Source organism: Vitis riparia, chromosome 14 (assembly GCF_004353265.1).
Source record: "Vitis riparia cultivar Riparia Gloire de Montpellier isolate 1030 chromosome 14, EGFV_Vit.rip_1.0, whole genome shotgun sequence".
In the NCBI taxonomy this organism is placed as follows: Eukaryota; Viridiplantae; Streptophyta; class Magnoliopsida; order Vitales; family Vitaceae; genus Vitis; species Vitis riparia.
Window position 1 is genome coordinate 24,960,211 of NC_048444.1, and position 23,755 is coordinate 24,983,965.

Sequence of the window (23,755 nt, forward strand, 5' to 3'; positions counted from 1 at the left end):
TCGAAACGAAACAGGATCGAAAAACAAAGGTTTGGCATAAACCTTGCCACCACGGGGGCAAGCTCACCCTTCTATATATATGTATTAAAAATTATCATATAAACAAAATATTAAAACAATATTTTAAACAATAAATTAATTATAATTATTTATAATTAAATGAAAATTTGTTATTTAATTAATTATAAAAATTATCATAATAATTTTATTTATAGTGTTTTAAATATTATTAATATATTAATTAAATATTAAAAAATCAAATCTATATCATCATTTATTTTATACCATTTAATACAATTAAATTAAATGTATCATAATTTTAATATTAAATGTATTTTAAAATTAGACTTATTATAATAAAAATTATAATATTATTATCGGATAATATACGATGTAATTTAATAATGAATATTTACTTATAAAATTTATATTTATATTACACATATTAAATTATTCAAAAAAACAACTTTAAAATGTTTATTATACTTCTAATTATATTTTTATAAAGTTTTTTCTTACATTTTCATTAGTTTTGATAATTTTTAAGCTTATTGAATTTTTTTCCAAAATATCGACCAATATATTTCCGATGTATCCGTAAAATCGAATTGCTAATATATCGATGATTACTGATATTTTCATTATTGTCAATGACCATATCTTTAAAAGGAGGTAATCTCATACACTTTATATTTAAATTATCTTTCCAACCACCAATTATATTATTGAACAATTTATTTTATAAAAATTGTAAAATATTTAAAATTTTGTAAAAATAATAATTTGCCACTTATTTTATGATATAAGGTTTTAATACTAAGACCTTGTGAAAAAAAATCATTTATAATTAAATTAAAATGAGTATTTATTATTAAAAATCAGAATTATAATAAATCAATTATGAATTAAAAATGGTATTATTAATTGCAATTTAAATTTTTTTATATAGGAGATTGGATTAAATATTGAAAGCATTTTTTGGAAGTGAAAAAAAATTGAGAATTTTGGAGAGTGCCAAGAACGTGGGAATGGTGCAAAAATGTGAGGACATTTTTGTGTTTTTAATTTAAAATTTTTTTGTGCCTAACTTCCATCATTTACAAGGATGATTAGTATATCTAAACATGATGCTATTAGAAGTGTCAAAAAATTTAAAAATTAGAAAAAGAAGAGGGTACGAATGTAATCAGTCTTTTAAAACAATGTCATAACTATTTGGAGTGGAATTTTTTTTTAAATAATATAAGTATTTATTGTTAATTAGTAATTGAAAATTGTATTATTAAATTTTTATTGTAAATTTGATTTTTTTTTTTTTTGGGAAAAGATTGGATGAAATATTAAAAGTAGGAAAAACAATATCAGGGTTAAAAAGAAATTGTATGATTTCAATCAATTCTAAGTGTAATTTGAGATCTCTCCAAATTTTTAATGTATCGTTTTTTAAATTTGTGGAGGATGTTTTTCATCATTCCTAAGCCTCATTAGTATGGTTTTCCTTTCACTATTCTATATCTATGTAGTACAAGTATGTTTAAAAAATACCTTATTTCAAGAATAAATTCTAAAAAAAATGGTTTTTTTTTATCATAAATTATTAAATATATTTTTGAGTGTGAAAAATAGTTAAAACTCTTTTTTAAAACCATTGAAAACATGCTCTAAGGTTTTGATGAGGCGGTTGTTTAGAAAACACCACAACCTATGATGCTTGTATTTTCAAGCAAAGCAAGTATATTCAGCCTTAGATTCCTTCATGAGTGCAAGTAATTATTATTGTTGACCCTACTGTCTACTCTAAACAGAAAAGCTTGTTACATTATTAGCTGACTTTTCAATCATTTTGACGAAAAAGTGACCAAACAAAAAAAGAGAAAGAAAGAGGGGCAGGAACACGACGATGGCGCAACCTTTTTCAAAAGCATGATCACGATCCGTGATTCCATTGTCTGCCACTCAAGCAAAATTAAACTGGGAGAATTATGTAAATATGCAGCATTATGAAACAAAAGAAAAAATGGAACTCAAAGACAAAAAAAAGTATCTCTTTTATGCATTATAATAGTGTCCTCTCCATTGTGCCAATTAAAGCCCTTTTCTTTTCCTTTCTTTTTGACTCACTTGAACGGCACCATTTTTAGGCCTCCACCTCACCTACCATTTTAGTGGCAAACAAAAAAAAGAGAAAGAGAGAAAGAGGGAGGAACACGACGAAGATGCGCAAACTTTTCCAAAAACATGATCACGATCCATGATTCCATTATCTGCTACTAAAGCAAAAATATATTCAAAGAATAAAAATCTCTCTTTCATCCATTATAATGTGTTTTGGGTCCAAATAGCCCATTTATTAAAAAAAAAAAATCTAATTATTTTTTGAAACTTAGATTCAAATTGACCTCTTTGATGCCACATAAGCGTCATATTATTAAAAAAATATATATTTTTCATTATTTTAATTAAAATCTCAATTGACAATAATTAAAACTTTATTTTTAAATTAAAACCTTAATTGATAATTGATGCTTTATTTTTTAACTAAAGTCGCAATTGATTTTTAATAGTTATATTAAAAATCAAACTAATGAAAAGTTTTTATCATGTCATTTTTTTTATTTTTTTATTTTAACACTACCTGGAAATCAATACTTTGATGAGACTCGGCATGCACGTCAAAACTATTTCAAATAAATATAATAAAAGACTTGGTTGAAGATTATATTATAAAAAATGACTTTATATTTCATATAATATTGCATAAAAAAACTCATCTGTATGGCTCCCAGCTCCCAAATAAGTCATGTGGATTAGTTCAGAGGTCCATTTCTTATATATATATAAAGAGAAGACAGTACTGACATGGATTGGATAAATATTAAAATAATTTTAAATCCAAAAATATTTTATTCAAAATTAAACTAATGAAAAATTATTTCATCAACTTTTTTATTTCAACATTATAATTAGCTGGAAATCAATACAGTGATGACATCATCCACTCTTTTAAAACTCCTGAAAATAAACCCCATGCGTACTTATTATACTAATTTAAATAAATATAATAAAAGACTTGGTTGAAGATTATATTATAAAAAGAAGACTTTATATTTCATATATAATACACAAATCTTGTCTCTGTATGGCTCCCACCTTCCAAACAAGTCTTTGGATTAGTTGAGAGGTCTATTTCTTTAAGAATAAATTAGAGTGATGCTTTGAAATTTAACAAAAGTTACAGGTAAACCAATATAAATATAGATAGTTGAGAGTATAGATTATGGCTCCTACCTCCCAAACAAGTCTTTGGATTAGTTGAGAGGTCTATTTCTTTAAGAATAAATTAGAGTGATGCTTTGAATCTTTAGCAAAGTTACAAGTAAACCAATATAAATTTAGATTAGTTTAGAGTATATATATATATTATAATAACTTAATATAATTTAATAAATTGATTTAAATCATAAATAGATTAAGCATATTTTATTAATATAATTAATTTATTCTAAATCCTAAATAAATTCTTTTACCTTAATTGCTCACATCTTGTGAGAATTTCTTTTATATTCATATTCTATATTTAGGAATCATTTTTTAAAAATAAATATTTGATAGTAGTTTTCTATTTCTACAAGATTTTTAATATGATTGTTTAACAAATAAATGTTATTTAAAATTAATGAAAGTAAATATTGATTAAAATTAATAAGGATAAAATTATATTTATTTATAGTTATTCTAACTCCGCTTATGAAAGCATCAATTGAAAAGGAATTTTTTTTTTCAAATACAAGGAATTTTCTCAAAAAAAGTGAAAGTTTTCATGGATAGATTAATCTTTTAAAAAATAATGTTATTCCATAAACCCAGTCTTAGAAAAAAAAAATCATAAATGAGATTTTAAAAATATAAATTATTTATAAATATATTTAGAATATTATTTTAAAATATGTTTTATTAATAGAATGTGATAATAATTGACTCAAGTCACTGATGTCAAAAAGCAAACAGATACTTTGATAAATCTTAAAAGAAAAAGGATGTTAAGTTAAAAATTAACCTAATAAAAAGTTATCATCATATCAAATTATTTTATTTTAACACTATCAGGAAAGCCATACTTTGATGTGACCCATCATCAACTCTTTTAAACCTCTAAAAATAAACCCCATGACCTGGAACGCACGTTAAATTATTTCAAATAAATGTAATAAAAGACTAGTTGAAGATTATATTATGAAATAAAACTTTATATTTCACATGTATCACACAAAAACTTGTCCTTATGGCTCCCAGCTCCCAAACAAGTCACATGGGTTCAGAGGTCTATTTCTTTAAGAATAACGTGGAATGATGCTTTGAACATCCAACATATGTAAGAAAAGACATTCGGCAAATTTAAATCAAACGTAATAAAAGACTTGGTCCAAGATCATGTATCTTATCGAATAAAAAATGACTTATTATTTTATATTGTATATATCGAAGTCGTGAAGGCATATCAAACAATGGATTCATCGAATCTTCATAAAAATACAAAATCTAATTTTACTCAAAACTTTTCTAAATGAATTAAGAACTATAGAGCATGTTTCCTAATTATTTTTAAAAATAATTTTAGAAAATAGTTTTTGAAAACTATTTTTAATATTTTGTATAACAAAAGTCTATTTAAAAATTTAAAATGTTTTAAACCTATTTTTAATATTTTTAAATATATTTTAAAAATAATTTTTACATCTAACATTTCATTTTGAATAATTTTATATATTTGTATAATTATTTTTTAAAACAGTTATAAAAAAATAATTTAATTTTATTTGAAAATATTTTGTTTTTTTTGTTCTTTAAAACATAAATAGAAAACGATTTTTGAATGCTAAATATGTTTTCTTGACTTTTTATCATAGAGAATAAAAAACTATTATTAAAAACAGTTGTTAAATAGACTCATAGTTTATAAATAAATATACGAAAATATCATAATTTGAAAGTTTATCACAATTAACAAAGAATTAGGGCATGTGAAAGAAAAAAGATCTTAACAGGTCATGATCCAATGAAAGTAGTGTAAATTCCTTATATTGCTAAATATAAAATGTAGGGGTACCTTTTTGGACTCCTATTTATGATGGACTAAAATAAGCAAAACAAGAGAGAAGATATTATAGTAGTAAAATAATCACTTAATTTTAATATAATGGGAGTTCGAGGGCAAAATAACTCTTTTATATATATATATAAAAAAAAATCACCGTATAAGCCATTTACAAAATTTTAATTACAAATTAAACCCTTAGTTATAGCATTAAAAATAAATAAAAAAATCAAAATTCAAGTTGAAGCGGTAACTGAAGCTTCATTTATAAAATAAAGTCTTAATTGATAATTGAACTTAATTTATAAACTGAAACCATAATTAATAATTGATATTTTATTTTTTTAAAATCTCAATTGTAAATTGAGGCTTTAGTTATTTTTTTTACTTTAAAATTTAATTAAAAATATTAAATTTAAAATTATTATTAAAATTAAAAATATATACGTTAATAATAAAAATTTTATATATTTAAACTTAAAGGCTTAGTATTACTTCAATAAAGATATATTGATAAATATAATAATAAATAAATATTTTATTTATTAATAAATTAATAATCTTAAAATAATAAAGTTATATAATATATAAATAAGCTATAAAATTCTATAATTTATTAATTTAAAATATTTAATTTATTGTATTTTTAAGATATTAATTTATTTATATTTTGACAAATTTATCTTTATTGAAATAATAATATATTCATAAGTTTTATTTATTTTTATGATTTTAAAGCATATGTTTATAATTTTAGGTAAAAAAAAAAATACTATTATTTATACACACGATATATATGCCTTCAAGATATATTTTGAAATTAATTAATGAAATGAATTCGAAAAAGTCTATTAATAATTTTTAGTAGTTTTATCAAAGTCACAAAATATACCCATTAATAATATATTTATAATTAATTATATTTATATTAAATAAATACCAATTATTTTAATAAAATTAAATAAAAATATTTTTATATCAAATTAAAAATATTAATTATTTAATTTTATATATTATTATTTTTTAAATAATGAGATAAGTCTATTAATTATTTACATATGTTTAATAAATATAAAATTAAAATAATATAGTATTTTATTTAAAAAAATTAAAATTAAATATTTTAAATAAAATAACATAATTTTAAAATTAAAGTCATAGTTGTTGACTATAATTTTTGACCGTTTAAAAAAATAAGATGGTAGTCATTAATTACGATTTTATGATATGATAATTTTCGTGGCATAAGCATAGATGAAGCATTATTATTATGGTTTTATGATATGACAATTTATGTGGTATAAAGCATTATTTTGAAAACCGGTTTATTTTATGGATTTTTTTTTTTAATGTCCCATTTTGGTTCAAAATTTGAATGTAATGGGTAGAGAGTTGATACGACAGGATTACGCAAGAACCGCCTATAATACAAAACCAAGTAGAGTGTTACGGCTTTAGGTGTAGAGAGGGTAATAATGCATTGGGTTGTGGACAGTCAAGTCATGACCATTAATCCTGTTATCAAACTCCCATCCGTGCCTGCAGAAGTCTAATAATGAAGGTATTGTCGCGTTGAAAAGTAGAAAGCATAATCATTTTGTGGCTTCGGTGACCATACCTTTATTTTTTACCCGATACAAATAAACCACGTGTAAGGTTTAGAAGAATAAAAACTTCAAAAAAACCAATACTTCAAGTTACCAATCGGTGGCAATGGATGAAATTTTTTACTGGGGATATTGGATTTCGATGGTCGTCAAAACGAAACAGGATTGAAAAACAAAGGTTTGGCATAAACCTTGCCACCACCGGGGCAAGCTCACCGCTTCTATATATATGTATTAAAAATTATCATATAAACAAAATATTAAAACAATATTTTAAACATTAAATTAATTATAATTATTTTATAATTAAATGAAAATTTGTTATTTAATTAATTATAAAAATTATCATAATAATTTTATTTATAGTGTTTTAAATATTATTAATATATTAATTAAATATTAAAAAATCAAATCTATATCATCATTTATTTTATACTATTTAATACAATTAAATTAAATATATCATAATTTTAATATTAAATATGTTTTAAAATTAGACTTATTATAATAAAAAATTATAATATTATTATCGGATAATATACAATGTAATTTAATAATGAATATTTACTTATAAAATTTATATTTATATTTTTTATTCATGCATATAATATTATTATCAAATGCATATATTAAATTATTTAATAAAACAACTTTAAAATATTTATTATACTTCTAATTATATTTTTATAAAGTTTTTCTTACATTTCCATTAGTTTTGATAAATTTTAGACTTATCGAAATTTTTTCCAAAATATCAATCAATATATTTCCGATATATCGTAAAATCGAATTGCTGATATAACGGTAATTACTAATATTTTTATTATTGTCGTGGACCATATCTTTAAAAGGAAGCAATCTCATGCACTTTATATTTAAATTATCTTTTCAACCACCAATTATATTATTGACCAATTTATTTTATAAAAATTGTTAAATATTTAAAATTTTGTAAAAATAATAATTTGCCACTTTTTTTATGATATGAGGTTTTAATATTGAGACCTTGTGAAAAAAATCATTTATAATTAAATTAAATTGAGTATTTATTATTAAAAATCAGAATTATAATAAATCAATTAGTAATTAAAAATGGTATCATTAATTGCAATTTAATTTTTTTTATATAGGAGATTGGATTAAATATTGAAAGCATTTTTTGGAAGTGAAAAAAAATTGAGAAATTTAGAGAGTGCCAAGAACGTGGGAATGGTACAATTTTTTTTTTTTTTTTTTAATTTAAAATTTTTTTGTGCCTAACTTCCATCATTTACAAGGATGATTAGTATACCTAAACAATATTGATGCTATTAGAAGTGTCAAAAAATTTAAAAATTAGAAAAAGTAGAGGTACGAATGTAATTAGTCTTTTAAAACAATGTCATAACTATTTGGAGTGGATTTTTTTTTAAAAATAATATAAGTATTTATTGTTAATTAGTAATTGAAAATTGTATTATTAAATTTTTATTGTAAATTTGATTTTTTTTTTTGGGGAAAAGATTGGATGAAATATTAAAAGTAGGAAAAACAATACCATGGTTAATTGAAGTCGAAAAAGAAATTGTATGATTTCAACCAATTTTAAGTATAATTTGAGATCTCTCCAAAATTTTGATGTATCCTTTTTTAAATTTTTGGAGGATATTTTTCATCATTCCCTAGCCTTATTAGTATGGTTTTCCTTTCACTATTCTATATATATGTACTATAAGTATGTTTAAAAAATACCTTATTTCAAGAATAAATTCTAAAAAAATGATTTTTTTATCATAAATTATTAAATATATTTTTGAGTGTGAAAAATAGTTAAAACTTTTTTTTAAAACCATTGAAAACATGCTCTAAGGTTTTGACGAGGCAACCGTTATAAAACACAAAGCAAGTATACTCAGCCTTGGATTCCTTACTTATTATTGTTGACCCTACTCTCTACTCTACTGAAAAGCTGGTTACATTATTACGTGACTCTTCGATATTCTGACGAAGAAAGTGACCAAACAAGAAAAGAAAAAGAGAGAGATGGATGAAATTACAGGACACGTGATTGCATTCTCTGCCACTACCTCTTAATTATATTTTAAAGAAATAATACATCTGAATTAAAGAACACAAATTTGATAGCTAGATTTATTTTTGTGTTTAATATGATTTAATAAAGTCGATTGACACTAGAATTGGGAATATTTCAAGTATTAATATTTATTGTTGTGCATATTTAAAGAAGTTTTATTATGCATGAATTTTGACATAATAATTATAAAAAATTAGAAAAAGAATAAAACTTATTCAACTACTGATTTGGTTGAGTTGGACTATAGTTTTTTATCTAATTGTTATGCTAGGGTGGTACAGAAATGATAATGGGGGAGAAGGGAAGTAATACTAGGTCTTAAAATTTAAATATATTAAAGTATATATTAAGGTACTAGGTCTTAAAATTTAAATATATAAAATTTAAATATATTAAAGTATATATTATTATTATTATTATTATTAGAAAGGAAAAAGATAAAATAGAGAAAACGATGATATGTTTTACTTTAAAATGGAGATTATTAAGGTATTTTTGATTAATCACCCATATGATAGTTTGATAATTTTTCATTCAATAAATGTCAAATATGAAATATTTTCAATATATTTTTTAAAATTTTCTGAATGGTTTTATAAACGGTTCAAAACAAGCTGGTGAGGCGTTTGTTTAGAAAGCACAGCGGCTCGCCTTGCTTGTATTTTCAACCAAAGAAAATATCTTCAGCCTTGAATTCTTCAAATGAGTGTAAGGCGTGCATTATTACTGTGGGTCCTACAGTCTGCTCAAAACTGAAACAATGGTGAATTATTAGCTCTCTTTTCGATATTCTGACGAAGAAAGTAACAAGACAGAGAGAGATAGGAAAAGTTGAACTGTCCACAGATGAGTGTACGACGTGTATTATTACCGTGGGTCCTGCAGTCTGCTCAAATCTTAAACAATGGTGAATTATTAGCTCTCTTTTCGATATTCTGACGAAGAAAGTAACAAAACAGAGAGAGATAGGAAAAGTTGAACTGTCCACAGCTGTGGTTAATTATTAGCTACCTGGCTTCGAATCACTCTGACGAAGAAAGCGACAAGAGATAGAAAGATAGAGCGATAGGAATCTGATCAGAGGTTGAAGATGGGTAGCCTTTTCCAAATTTCCAATATCATTCTCACACTAAATTACTATCCTTCCCGACATTTTAAATTCTAGTGTGGTCGGTTCTTGAACAGGCCCAACTTCCATTTAATGGATTCTAGGCAGAAGCCCAACCCATATTGCTACCACCTATTCTGGCTATTCATTGGTTTTTAGGCAAAAGCATATCCAAGCAAGCTCGCCTTACATTGCCACATGCTGGGCTCAACCCTAAACCCACAAGCTGTGGACATGTGAACACCTTGGTTGAGTAATGTATTTAAGGGCCTCCTTATCCTTCTTACCATCTGTTGTGGGATTGATGGACCTCAAGTTGAGGAGATGACATGGGCACCACTCTACAACACGCCTTTTACGCTTATTATATCAAACAAAAGAAAATATATTATTTTCTAAAAGAATTTATAATAACAATATAATATTTTTAAAATTATATTAAAGCATTTACACACTTTACTAAAAACATAAAAGGGTTTTGCTTGTTTGTTGAGTAAAGTCGAGCTTTGGCTTTGTTATTGAACGATGAATTTTCATCTCTATTATTGATTTTTTATTTAAAACTAAAGCATTTCAAATTTATTGTTAAAAAAGGTTTCAAATTTATTTAAAATAAATATTAAAAATTTTATCTTTATTTTGTTAAAAAGAATTTTTCAATTTTATTTTAAGAGAAAAGACTTCTCACTTTTATTAAAAAAATTTTAAAATTTATTATTATTTAAGAAAAATATATATATATATTTTTTTTTTTTTTTTTTTGTCTTAAAAGATGATTTTGTAAAAAAAAAAAAAAAAAAAAGAAACTTTTTTTTTTTTTTAAAGATTTGACTATTTTATTTAAAAGGATTTTGTAGTTTTATTTAAAAAAACATTTTATGGATATAAATGCTGATATTGGTGCTGATTCATAGATCTAGGCAGCAATTGTTAGGAATGGGGTCATTTCTTATGGTATCAAGGTGGAAAGATTCATAGATCTTCCTATTGTTGGAAAGATAAGTATACCCATTGAGGTGAATGCTGATATTGGTGCTGATGGTAAAGAGGAGGAGATATACAATTAGCATGTACTAAAAAAATTGGTGGGTTTAAACATGTCTTTTATTTTATTTTTTCCCAACTAACTCAGGCTCAAAATTCCCAGTTATATTTACAAATCCCCATTTAATAATTTGTATGTGATTCATCACCACTCTGATCACTGCCTTTACATTGTTATTGAACCTCCATCTCATACATGTATGCATGCACAGAGTACGTACACATTTCTAGTAATAGATGGACAAAAACTATTTTTATGCATGCTTCCTCGTATTACTAACCTTGGTTGCAAATTGCACTATGTGATTGCTTTTATTTTTTTTCTTCTACCTCATGCATTCACTTGTGCATACAATTCATTGTTTCCGATTTCAATTCTTGCAGAATTCGAGAAGGACCATAGAAGATGTCAGCAAAAGTGGTTTGCATGATGAGTTTCTATTCTTTTTTTATTGTCTAAGGTCATCCTAATAATGGATTATTAATATTATGTAATTGGTTTATATGATGAGTGCTTTCTCTTCTTCTTTTATTGTGTCTAAGGTCATCCTAGCTAATAATGGATTAGTATTATGTAATTGAGCCTGGGATGTCAGCTATTGACGCATATGTATATCTTTGGAGTTGTTGGAATATATTTATATTATTATGAATGTGTATGTTTGTGTTGTGTTGTATTGTCTTTTGTGATAATTATTGCAATTTGCAAACGAAATTATGGGTACCTAAGGCAACATAATTTGCTTTGTAGATATTCATGTAAGAAGAAACGAGGATCTGCTACAATTTTAGGAAATGTAAAAGGAATGAGCACTGGCCTTTGGAATCATGGCTAATATCATCCCCTCCATAATTGAAAATGCATTATATATTAATGGTTTGAAACACATTTTGCGCATATATCACTTTGATGACAGATGTTTTAAGAGTTTCTTTTGTATACAAATAACTTATTCTCAATAAAATTTATTTTGAATCAATGATGAAGCATCTCTTGGTTACCAAAGAGATATCCATATATATATGTAGTGATATCCTTATATAATCTTTGATCAATCTGACCTCTTTGTTGACAATTTGTTTAGGTTAATGATGGGCTTTGAAGTGGAAGAAAAAAATTAATCATAGCTTGGATAAAAAAAAAAACAGAAGAAAGTTTTACTTTGTAAACTGATTTTTCTTGAGGGTCAAGCTGAAATTAAACAACACCTTTATTTGTGAGCAAACCAAGTGGGAGGATGGAAGGGGCTCCACAAAAACCCAGCAGAGGCCTACTCAGTAGAGCCCATTTGGCTCAAGGGCCCCAAGGATCCATTTAATGCATGGCCCAATTGCAAACACCCCTGGACGAAAATAAAAAATGAGTCGACATTAGAATAGTGTGCTAGCATTGAAATAGCAAAGCCATAACACAACTGCTTGCTTTCTGTTGTCATAGGGGTTGCACATAAGAGGAGAATGAGCAAGAGTTATACAACCGGTTACCTCCACTTCAATGGAGTCCTTTCCTAGTAAAAACTCGTGTTTTGGTTATGTAACCAGACAACAATTATAAACTATTTAATTTAAGTAATTAAGTAGATTAAGTATACTTGTTAAAGTAAATTACAACTAAAAACCATTTTTCACTTTTAAGTGTCAAGTTAAAATAGTTGATTTGTTTTTAATCTCAAATTTTCTTACCTAATTTGTCCACACTAGTGAGTATATTTTAAAATTATAATTTCACATTCATGACTTATTTTTTATAATAAATATATTAAAGTAATCTTATGCATCTACAATATTGACATTAACGAAAATGAAAATAAGTTAAAATCAGTTAGGATAAATATTAATTAAAATTAATGCGTGTCGATGATTTAGAATAAATTTTAAGTTAACTTAATGTTGAATGCAATTTGTTACTAAACATTAATTTATTTTTAATTTTTACTTATTTACTAATATTTTTACTTGAATAGAAAAAAGTTAAAATATATGACTTTTCCCTTTCTATAAATTTTACTATTATGAAAATTACAAGATAATTAACAGTAATAAAAAATTTTCAAACTTAGGAAAAATTGTTGAGATTTATTCGATGACTATTATTATTGAATGTTTAAATTAAAAATAAATTAGAAATACACACTATTATCTTGGAAATAGTGAGTAGCATAGTTGTGATACAATTCATTTACATTGTTGTACATGTAGCATAGTTGTAAACACCAAGAATAGTATTATTATAAATATTTCAAAAAATAAGGACAAATATTTAATTTCATTCATAGATAATAGCTTTACCATAGAAATGGCTTGATAGGAGGGTTTCAAAAAGATTAATGCCCTCATGCTCTCCACCATGATGAACAAGCTATGCTAAATCCCTCAATTGAACTTCTAAAAAAAAAAAAAATCTTATTATCATTCAAGTGGCTAACTCAAACAAAGTTTCACAATAAAAGCTATTTTCGGCTTTTATTATAGGTCACCGACTGAGAGATCAACATTGTGAATCTATGGTGAGATTATCTCCTCTTGTAGAGCTCATGGCTTGGAATACCCACTAAACTATTTTAAATAATAAATATGGTAAAAGGCTTGGTTGAAGATCATATGAAAAAGAAGACTTCACTACACAAAAACTTGTCCATATATATGGCCTCAGACAAGTCAAGTGGGAATTATTTGTTTAAGAACAATGTACAATGAATGATGTGTTGAAAAATTAGCAAATTTACTTGAAATTAAAATAATAACTTGGTGATTGGAGATATTAAACTAATTTAAATTTTAAGTCAAACATAATAAAAGACTTTATCCAAGATCTTGTATTGTATGGAATAAAAATTGACTTCTTGTTTTATATGTTTTTATGATTTTATTGTTCAAGTCATGAAGGCATATCAAACCATCAATCCTCTAGATCTTCGTAAGTTGATCATAAAAATACAAATCCTTATGCTACTCAAAACTTGTGTATACATCCCATGAAACTTGTATAAATTCGTGATATTACCAACAATTTGAAAATTAGACTAGATTGATCGGTTTCACCGATTTAATAACATAATGATCATTACTAAAGTTATAAAATTATAATTTATATAATTTGGACATATGGATAAAATTAAATAATATAAATTTTCCTCTATTTTGTACAAGTTCATAGTTAAACATTATGCATATTTTGTTTAATAAAATTTAAAATATTAATATATTATATTTATCTTATGATTTAATTTGATAATATTAAAGATAAAAAATAAATATAATCAAAGTTTTTAATTATATATATTTAGACTTTTATAATTATTTTTTACTTTAGTAATATATAAATTATCTATTTAGAACGTCATGATCGTTCAAGAGTGGTTCAACTATTGATTTGATTATTGAATCATGAATCAATACTTTTTTTTTAATTCAATGACCGATTCAGTTATAAAAATATTAGACATTATTATTTACTAACTATAAAACTAGTCTAAACGAAGCCTAAATGTGAAAGTTGGATAAAGGGAAGGGTCACCTTCATTCCAATGTTATAAAAGAGAGTGGGGTTTTCATTTCCATGAACTGCTCAGCTATGTATGGAATTTTTTTTTTCATTTGATGTTGGCTAGATCTTGAAATTAATTTTTAATATATACCATATAGAAAACAAATTCTCATTTTTCCTTTACTCTTAATGCTTGGAAGTATTGAATTATTTTGAAAAAAATAATAAGAATAATAAAGAGAATCATACCAATGTAACTCCTAAATAGTGCCAAAGCAAGAAAATCTCACATTTTGGTAAGTTTGTTGAAAGTATAGTGACAGGTCTAATACAAGGCATTTTAGAACAACTTAATGCTTACTAGTATCGGTCTTGTCCTATCTAAGAAATTAGTTGTTATTCTCAAATACTCTAATTCCTACAATAGGGAGGGCTGTGTTTGGGTGATTGCTCTTGAATCCATCTTCTAGTGATTGTGCTTTCATGTCGAGGGACTTTACGTATTATAATAAAACATCGATAAATAAACCTTCGATAAATTTATAATTTCGATTAAAAAAATAAAATCTTTTGCTCTCAGGTCAATTTACAAAATTAATAACCTTGTTGAATGTACAAGATAATGTTTTTTTTTTTATTAAAAAAAATCCTTAAAAACCCAAGAAAATATAAATTAATAATTGAAGTCCACAAAAAATAGTAAATAAAAATTTATAATATTATATTTAGTAATGTTTTTAAAACTTATATTTTTCTCAATTCAATATTTTCTCAAAACCATAGCATATTTAAAACCTCTTTATCTTCTATAATATTAACTTTTGATATAATATTTCTTCCTTTTAGAACTTTTTTTAACTTTTATGATTAATGACCATATCTTTTTTTAGAGTCTTAAGTTTCTATGTATTAATTTTTGAATACATTCATTATTTTTGGATTTATAAATCATACATGTATAATTACTTACAAAAGAAACATAACATTTTTTTTTTATAAATTACTAATTATTCATTTATTGATAAATCAATAACCTCATTAAGATAATAATTTCTTTTGGTCTCGAGTGTTATTTTATAGAGGTTTTATCATAGGTTCTTTTGATGTAATGCTTTTACTTTTCTAAATTTTCAACAAAGCCATGACCTAGAAAATGAAAAATTGCTAAGATAATATGTTAGTTTACAACTGATTCATCCAAGTTAAGTCTATTAGAGACTAGAATAATATGAATTGATTAAATAAATGGAAAGACCTTATTACACCAATAAAAGAATTATAACTAAATTCTCAAGTATCATTGATCAAATCACAATATATTTGGCCTATGAAATGATGGTTTGATGTGCCTCTACATTTGGATCATAAACAAGAGTTCACAATAAGAGATATAACTATTCAAGCATTTGGGAAAATAACTAGAATGTCGGGTACTAGGAATTGGTTACAAAATATTTATGAAGTTAATGGATATAAAATATCCTCAACAACACATTCATTGCTTAATATCAATACATATAGGCAAGAATAATACTAATAAAGTTTCCTAAATTCACTAACAATTTAAATCATGGAGAGTTGAATTGTAGCAATCTAGAAATATCAAGCTTTAGAGCAAAGCATACAAAAGATCTAGCTTATTTATTGAAAAAAAATCAAGACACTTAGAGAGAAAAACCTTCTTCTATTTAATTTAAATGAAGGAAATATCATTAGCTAGCGTCTCTGTGCCAAGGATGGTATCTGTGCAACTTCTCAAAAGAAGGAAATCTCGCATACCTGACAAAAAAAATGAAGACAATAAGAACAAAAGGCCCTTATTCTAAGATAAGAGAATATATATATATGCAGACTTTATGTCAAAGAAAAATACAAACACCTATTCATTTTTCTTCATATAGAAAATTAAATCAGTCATCATGGTTGTGGTCTGTCATCATCCTCATCCTCCATTTCATCCTCATATTTCTTATGATCTCCCTCTTCCTCCTCTTTGTCTCCCTTATCACATCCTCCTCTTCGTTGACCTCATCATCATCATCATCGTTGTTGACCTTATCATCATCATCATCATCATCGTCACTATTTCCATAATCCCATTCTTCATAATCATTTTCTTTAGAATCCTGGGCATTCGGTACACAAAACATCACAATGGGTAGGAATAAGGAAAAGTATAATAATAAAAGTTTAAAAAAGCAATTAGGATAGGAGCGCAAATCATAGAATGGTAGATCAAACCACTGTTATATTGTATCCTTGTCTCCTCTAGAAGTGATAGTGTATTTAGCCCAGAATCGTGGGCTAGAGTTGGACAACATTTGATAAAGACCCATAAACAACATTAAGTCCTAGCAAGTTCTTTTATCCACAAATGAGAGTAAGAATTTCATATAATTGTTTGCCTTTAACCTTTGACCAAAGGAAGGACATCACTATCAATATGAACATGTCAACTACCTATCTCCAAAGATTGAATGTTTTTGTCAACAAAATAAAAAATTAAAAGTTGTGTGATTAAATGTTTACAATAAGTGACAAAGACTGGACAATCCTTACTTCACTTATTGCCCTTAAATGATGTGTATTCCATCATAAAATTAATTTTCGATACTTTGAAACAAATCTAAGCAAAAGAAAATTTCTCTTTTCTTTGTAAGTTTGCTTGTGACTAGTTGAATTGATAGTTTGTGAAACCCAACACAAGTATAATTCACTCTAGGTTCTAACAACACTTCAATTTTATAATCCAATTAAAATCCTCAACTCAAAAACAAAGTAGAAAAGGAAAACACTGTGTACAATAGATAATCATTTTCTATCTAATATCCAATATTATCCTCAATCAAACATCAAATATTAAAGAATTTTGAAATTTTGAGAATGATTTACCTTCAAACGTAATTGAGTGGTTGCCCCAAGAGCCTCAAGATCCTTCTCAAACAGCACCTTGACAATTATAAACTAAAGAAAATTTTGTTAATAAATTGATTTGGAATATTTGAGAATATGAAAATATGTGAAAGAAGATAGACTCTTTATAAAGGGAAATGGGTAAATTTCTTTCAACAATATAAACTTGAGAGACCTTTTTTTTTTTTTATGTATAATAACATGGTTATTCAAAGCTTCCACTGATGCAACAACCCCAATCTTAGAAGAACAACAAAAACTCAAAGATCTTCTTTGTCATTTCTTGAATAATTGACAAATTAATAATCAATTTTTTTTTTCTCTAAGTATTATAGCTTAGCAATTTAACTAGGTTAGATGCAGAACTAATTCTCATGCCTTTGTATTCTAACTTATAATTTCAAGCATAATAATAGGCATTGTCTCAAGGTCTACATTTGAACTAATTGAAAATCTATGTATGAATATTTTGGCAAACACTTTTTGCACAAAAAAAACCCTTGACCTCTTCATACTTACCTTTAAATTTGTTGAAATTCCTGGGAATGGTTTAGTCATGTTTTAAAGGTTAGGCATCAAAGAGTGATAGGTATAGCTACTAAGCTAAGGGAACAATTAACAGCTAACAAAGCAAACTTAACCCAAACTGACAATAAACTAAGCGACAACAAATAATAAGAGCATAAAAGGATCCATACAAACCCATGCAGAATTCTGCTTCCATCAAATAAGGTTCCTTGTACTAAAAAATTAAACAGACTAAACATAACACAAACATTATATGGCCTTGCTCTGTGTCTTTTTCTCACAGTTAGACAAATTTTTGAGAGATGAAAAAGAAATAAAATTATAATTAACAATTTTTTAAAGAATTGCGAAGGTGAAAAATAGTGTTAATAATATAATGACATTAGAAAATTTCAAGATATATACCTTCTCCAAAGCTGTATTATGGATGATGGTATTCAAGTCACACCCCAAATGTTCTTCCACATGATCGTCAATTTTTGCTTCCTTTACCCTTGGTGTACTTAAGACTCCCTCACAAAAAAAAAAATCCATTTGAGGGCATTCTATTACCTTCAATTGTTCCAAGGATGGAAATGTAAAGATGTATCTAGCTGAGCAGAAGCATTTTAGACTTTGTAAGTTAACAAGTCTCAACCTTTGTAATTTGGAGAAAACAATATCATATGGTTCTTCACCTCCCTCATTTCTGACTATTTCTTTCACTGATTTGCATTTTTCTATAGTAAGCTCTTCGAGTTGCACCAATGTTTTAGCCATTGAGGATGTCACTAGATATATTAAATTTCCACAACCATATACTTCTACAGAATGAAGATTTTTAAAAATTTGACCCAATCTAGATAGATATGTCAACAAAGGTATCTAGGAACATTTTAGTTAATTGTGGGAGTGTCTCAACTTGATATTCCTTATCAACAAGTTCGAATACCTCTTTCACTAAATTACACTTGCTCACATGAAGTTCCTCTAGATTATGCAACTTTGAAAGCACATCGGAGAGGATCACAACCAAAATGTCATGACACTTTCTTATCTTCAAAAGTCTTAGCTTGCAAAATGACTCCCCTGAAAATTGGTCTTGCCATATTTTCACCTTGGAGCCCTTTAAGATCAATTCCTCCAAATTAAGGAATGCATCATGACAACCAAACAAACAAGATTAACGATATGTCTTGTATCTCTCTCTCTCTCTCTCTCTCTTTCTCCTCCCTCCCCCAAACTCTTTTTTTTTTGGCTAAATAAATAAGTTCTATACACAATTGTATGTACAAAAATATTTTAAAATAAAGTAAAAAAGAATACTCTTATGGCATACAATTTTTTTCTTCTTCTTATTGTTATGACTTATAACTAAGGACCATGTTTGTTTACTTACCAAATTTTTTTTAAAAAAGTTTACTATAATTTCCTTTCTAATTTATACTTAATTACATGAGTTTAGTTTATTTTTTATGTACTTCATCCAATGGCCCATGCCAAAAATTAAGTTAGGGGGAAAAAAATTTAGGAATTAATTTTAAGGAAAAAGAAAAGAAAAAGAAAATTACCTATGTAGCTTGATAGCTAATCAACATTGTCTTTACAACTAATGTCACCATTAAACACATACACATATTATTTTCCATACAAGATAACAAACCACTACATCTAAATAATCCATTTGAATTATTTGCACTATATATTAATGACCAAAGACTCCCGAATCATTAGCACTTGACATATTTTGATGCAATATAGAAATTTGCACTATATATTAATGACCAAAGACTCTCCCAAATCATTAGCACTTGACATATTTTGATGCAATATAGAAATTACCATATCTTGGTTTGAGAATAATTTAAATAAACCAATTCTTATGGTTTTATATGAATTCTTTGAGTTCAATATTAATGTAAGCATAACATAAAAAAAGAGGCTTCAAAATAATTTATTTTCATTATAGGTTCAATCATGTTAATTTAAATAAATCAATTGTTTAAATTTATTATAATTTGTTGGTTCTATCACATAAAATTATAATTTGACCATGTAGGTATAATTGTTGGATAAACCATAATGCATGCTATACCTACAAACTCCTATGACTTGTAACTGACTATTTCTTATTCTTTGGATTACAACATTTTATCGTAATTTGATTAATTTAGAAATGGAACATAAGCTTACTTAGGTCAATTTGGGATAATTTTTATACAAAATGTAGACTTCAAATTCCTACACTATTCAAGTTTAAGATTTAAATAGTATCATATTAATGAAAAATGATTAGGACATAGTGTTTAATGGACTAAATTTAGCAATCCAAATATGGCAAAAGAAATGGAGAAAAATCAAACCATACCTTTTCCAACCAGAAGAAAGGTTGTTGAATTGGACTATCAATATAACCTTTTGAATCTATTTCTTGAAAAAGTGTCTCCACTTGATCGCATTTCCACATAATTAGTTGTTTCAAATGTGGCCATCTTGCAATACATTTTCCTCGGGAGAAACCTTTGAGTTTGTCTAATTCTTCAAGTATGAGAGAGGTTAGTTTAGGGAATAATGAAGACATTATTTCATCTCCATTTTCGTTTGCAACAATTTCCTCCACTCCACATTTTCTTATCCCAAGGACATTAAGTTGCACAAGGCCTTTTGCTATCGTTACCGGAAAAAGGCATTTCAAGCAAGGACAATCCAAGATACGTAATGACCATAGGTTTTGAAAGGAGACAAGTCCTTGAGGATCCTTATTCCATACACTCTTCAAACTATTTAGCCTCTCTAAAGACAATTCTCCCAATAGAATGATTGCAATATCATGAATTTCCTTGCAATTTACTCCCTGTAGATCAAAAATCTCTTCTATGGAATCACAATCATGTATTTCCGCATATTTCAAACTTTGTAACCCTTTTAGGATATTGGATCGAAAAACATTCAACAGTTTGTTGCAAAATGATATTTTTAATCTTTTCAATTTGCAACAAGACTCTAAAGGAAGTTGGTTGTGCCACATTGCTATCACATTATCCAAGTTGAACATTGACAAGGACTCCAAGCTAGGGAGTCTAACCTGTGCAATTGATCGCATTCAGTTAACAATATGTATACCTATGGATATATATTCCCGATTGAGTGAATAACCAGATACATAAATAAATAGAATATAAGAGGTTAAAGGTCAAGATATCAATGTGACAAAGCACAAAACTAGAAGAAAATGAAAGAGAATGCATAATATTTTAACAATTGAATGGAATTTAAAGATGTTAAATTTGAGATGATTTTCAAATGGGGCAAAAGGTTCCCAATCTTTGGATCTCTTTTTCAAAATGGACAAATCCTAATGGATTATATATGTATTTGAAGCACCCATTATAGTCATCTATCGATTTGTTTCATAGTCTTATGAGAAGTATCTACTCTTTTTACTATGCAATAATTCCATTCAAAATATTCCACATAAATACAATAAAAATAACCATTCAAGCAAAGTGGTTGAAGATCAGGTGGTTTATGATGAGGCATTTCCTTCTAGTTTTTTCTTACTTTGGAAACCACAAATGCATAGATGCTCGGATATGAGCCTTCTGCATTCACTAATTAACCTAGCTTTTAGATTCTTAAAGCTTGTTTGTTAGTGTAACATATATATATATATATATATATATATATATATATATATGGAACGATATTTTTTAAATTTTACAACAATATTTGAAAGTTTTTCTTGAATTAATTATTAAAAACAAAGTAAACAAAGAATTGTTTTTAGAAAATAAGTAGAAGTTACTTTCATCCATTTTTAAAAACAAAAGGAAACCATCAACAAATAAAAAATATATATTTAAAAAAAATCATTAAAAAAAATAAAGTTTAACAAAATTTCATGCCTCTAAATTACACAATTTTTTTCTAAATTTCTTTTAACTTAAATTTTTTTACTATACAAATAGATTCTAAATCAAGTTACATTTAATATATATATATATATATATATATATATATATATATATATATATATATAATTACAATTTTTAAAATATAATTTTAGAATAAAAAAACTAAGGCAATAAATACTAGAAAATCATAGAACTTAAAATCAATCTAACTAATATTAAAAAATAACAATTTAAATCTTAGCTTGAATTATTTTACTAATTTCTTCTTTACGATAACTATATTTTTTAAAAGGTAAATAAACCCCAGATCAAGAAAGACTTGATGTATTGGAATTTGGCAAGTTTAACAATAATTTAAAACTATAATACTAATCTAATGAATACAAAAAATTTATGAATGAAAATCGGTTCAAAACAACTATAGAAAAATAAACTCTAAATTAAGTAAGACTCAATATTTAGATTCGCTACCAAGTCTATTAAATTTCAAAAGTAATTTATGATTCATAAAATAACCCAATTACCTCTAGAAATTCATCGACTAAAACTAGTATAGAACAACTTTTTTTTTTTTTTTTTTTTTACTTCTCTATATGTAATTATATTTTGATGATTTTTTTATAAGAAAATAAATTTTAAATCAAACAAGACTTAAAATTTTTAGATTTATTAATGAGTACACTCATTTTTTAAAAATAATATGGAACTCAAAAATAAGTTTAAACAATAATTGAATAAAATAGACCAAAACTAGTCCAAAATGAGTCGATGAGAGCTATATTGTTTCTCCTTTGCACCTTACTATACTTTTCCAATTTTTCTCATTAAGTAAATAAATTAAATAAAGTGGTATCAAAACTTAATGTTTTACATTATGTAATCAATCTATTAATTATTAAGAATAAGATTAAATTAAAAAAATTGACTGAATTAATTTTAAATTGAATCAAAATTGGTTCAAAATACTTTATCCATTATTGAGTATTGAAAAATCTAACTTATTTACATATATATAAAATTAACTTTAATTTTTAATTTATTTTAAATAAAATATTATTAATCATTAGTATTTTAAAATTATAACCATTGATATTTAACAAAAAATCAGTTATGCATTTGTAAAAACGTTGATATCCATATTTTATAATTTATATTAAAATGGCCCAATTTCTAAATTTAAAAAAATTATGATTTTATTATAATATTAGTATCCATATTTATTACAAACCATTTATTTTGTTAATTTATTAGTAATTAAAATTTTTTATTTCCATAAGACTTGAATTAAATCGAATTAATATTATATAAATCAACTTTATAATTATATTTTTTTTTACAAAATCTAAATATAACATTTATTTTTAAAAACAACAAAAATTAATAGAGTTTTTATTTTTATTTTTTTGTTTTTTAAAAAGTGCTTTTAAAAACATTTCAAACACTCTTTATTTTGAGAAAAAAAAACTAGAAATTTTTTTGGCAACTACCAAAAAAAAAAAAAAAATTCTGCTCTCCAAAATATAAAACATGTGTTTCCTGTGAGCATATTTTAGCTATTTTAATTGTTTTCACTTCCTTTTTTTCTTTATTTAAAAAAAATAAAACAAATATAAAGAATAATAAAAAATAAAACATTCCACATAAAATTTATTCTTAAAAAATATTTGAAAACATAAAAATAAGTTGAAAACATTGTAAGTTGTTAATATACCTATAAAAAAAAATTGAAAGTTATTAACGTATTTTACTCTAGAAAACATCATAGAATTATTTTAAAAATTGTTCTCAAAAATTGATTTTTGAATAATGTATTTAAATTGGTGTTGAATTAAGATTAGCAGAGAGAAAAAGAAAAGGAAAGTGATAAAATTTATGGGGCAAAACATACTGCATCCATATTATGGATAAAATTAAGATTATTTTAAATTGGATACTGGTTGTTTTAATTTATGTTTTCTCATATTTTACTTATTTATTAATGGCAGAAATTGGATATCATTCAAATT

At 25.3% G+C, this 23,755-nt stretch overlaps 1 long non-coding RNA gene across 1 annotated transcript; it reads right to left on the reverse strand.

The window, feature by feature from the left end:
• Nucleotides 1-15,846: 15,846 nt before the first annotated feature.
• On the reverse strand, nucleotides 15,847-18,351 carry LOC117931113. The gene is made up of 2 exons (XR_004653981.1): nucleotides 18,262-18,351; nucleotides 15,847-16,194 (listed from the first exon to the last, which is right to left on the reverse strand). It is a non-coding gene; the product is annotated as an uncharacterized LOC117931113 (long non-coding RNA).
• Between the last annotated feature and the right edge of the window lie 5,404 nt (nucleotides 18,352-23,755).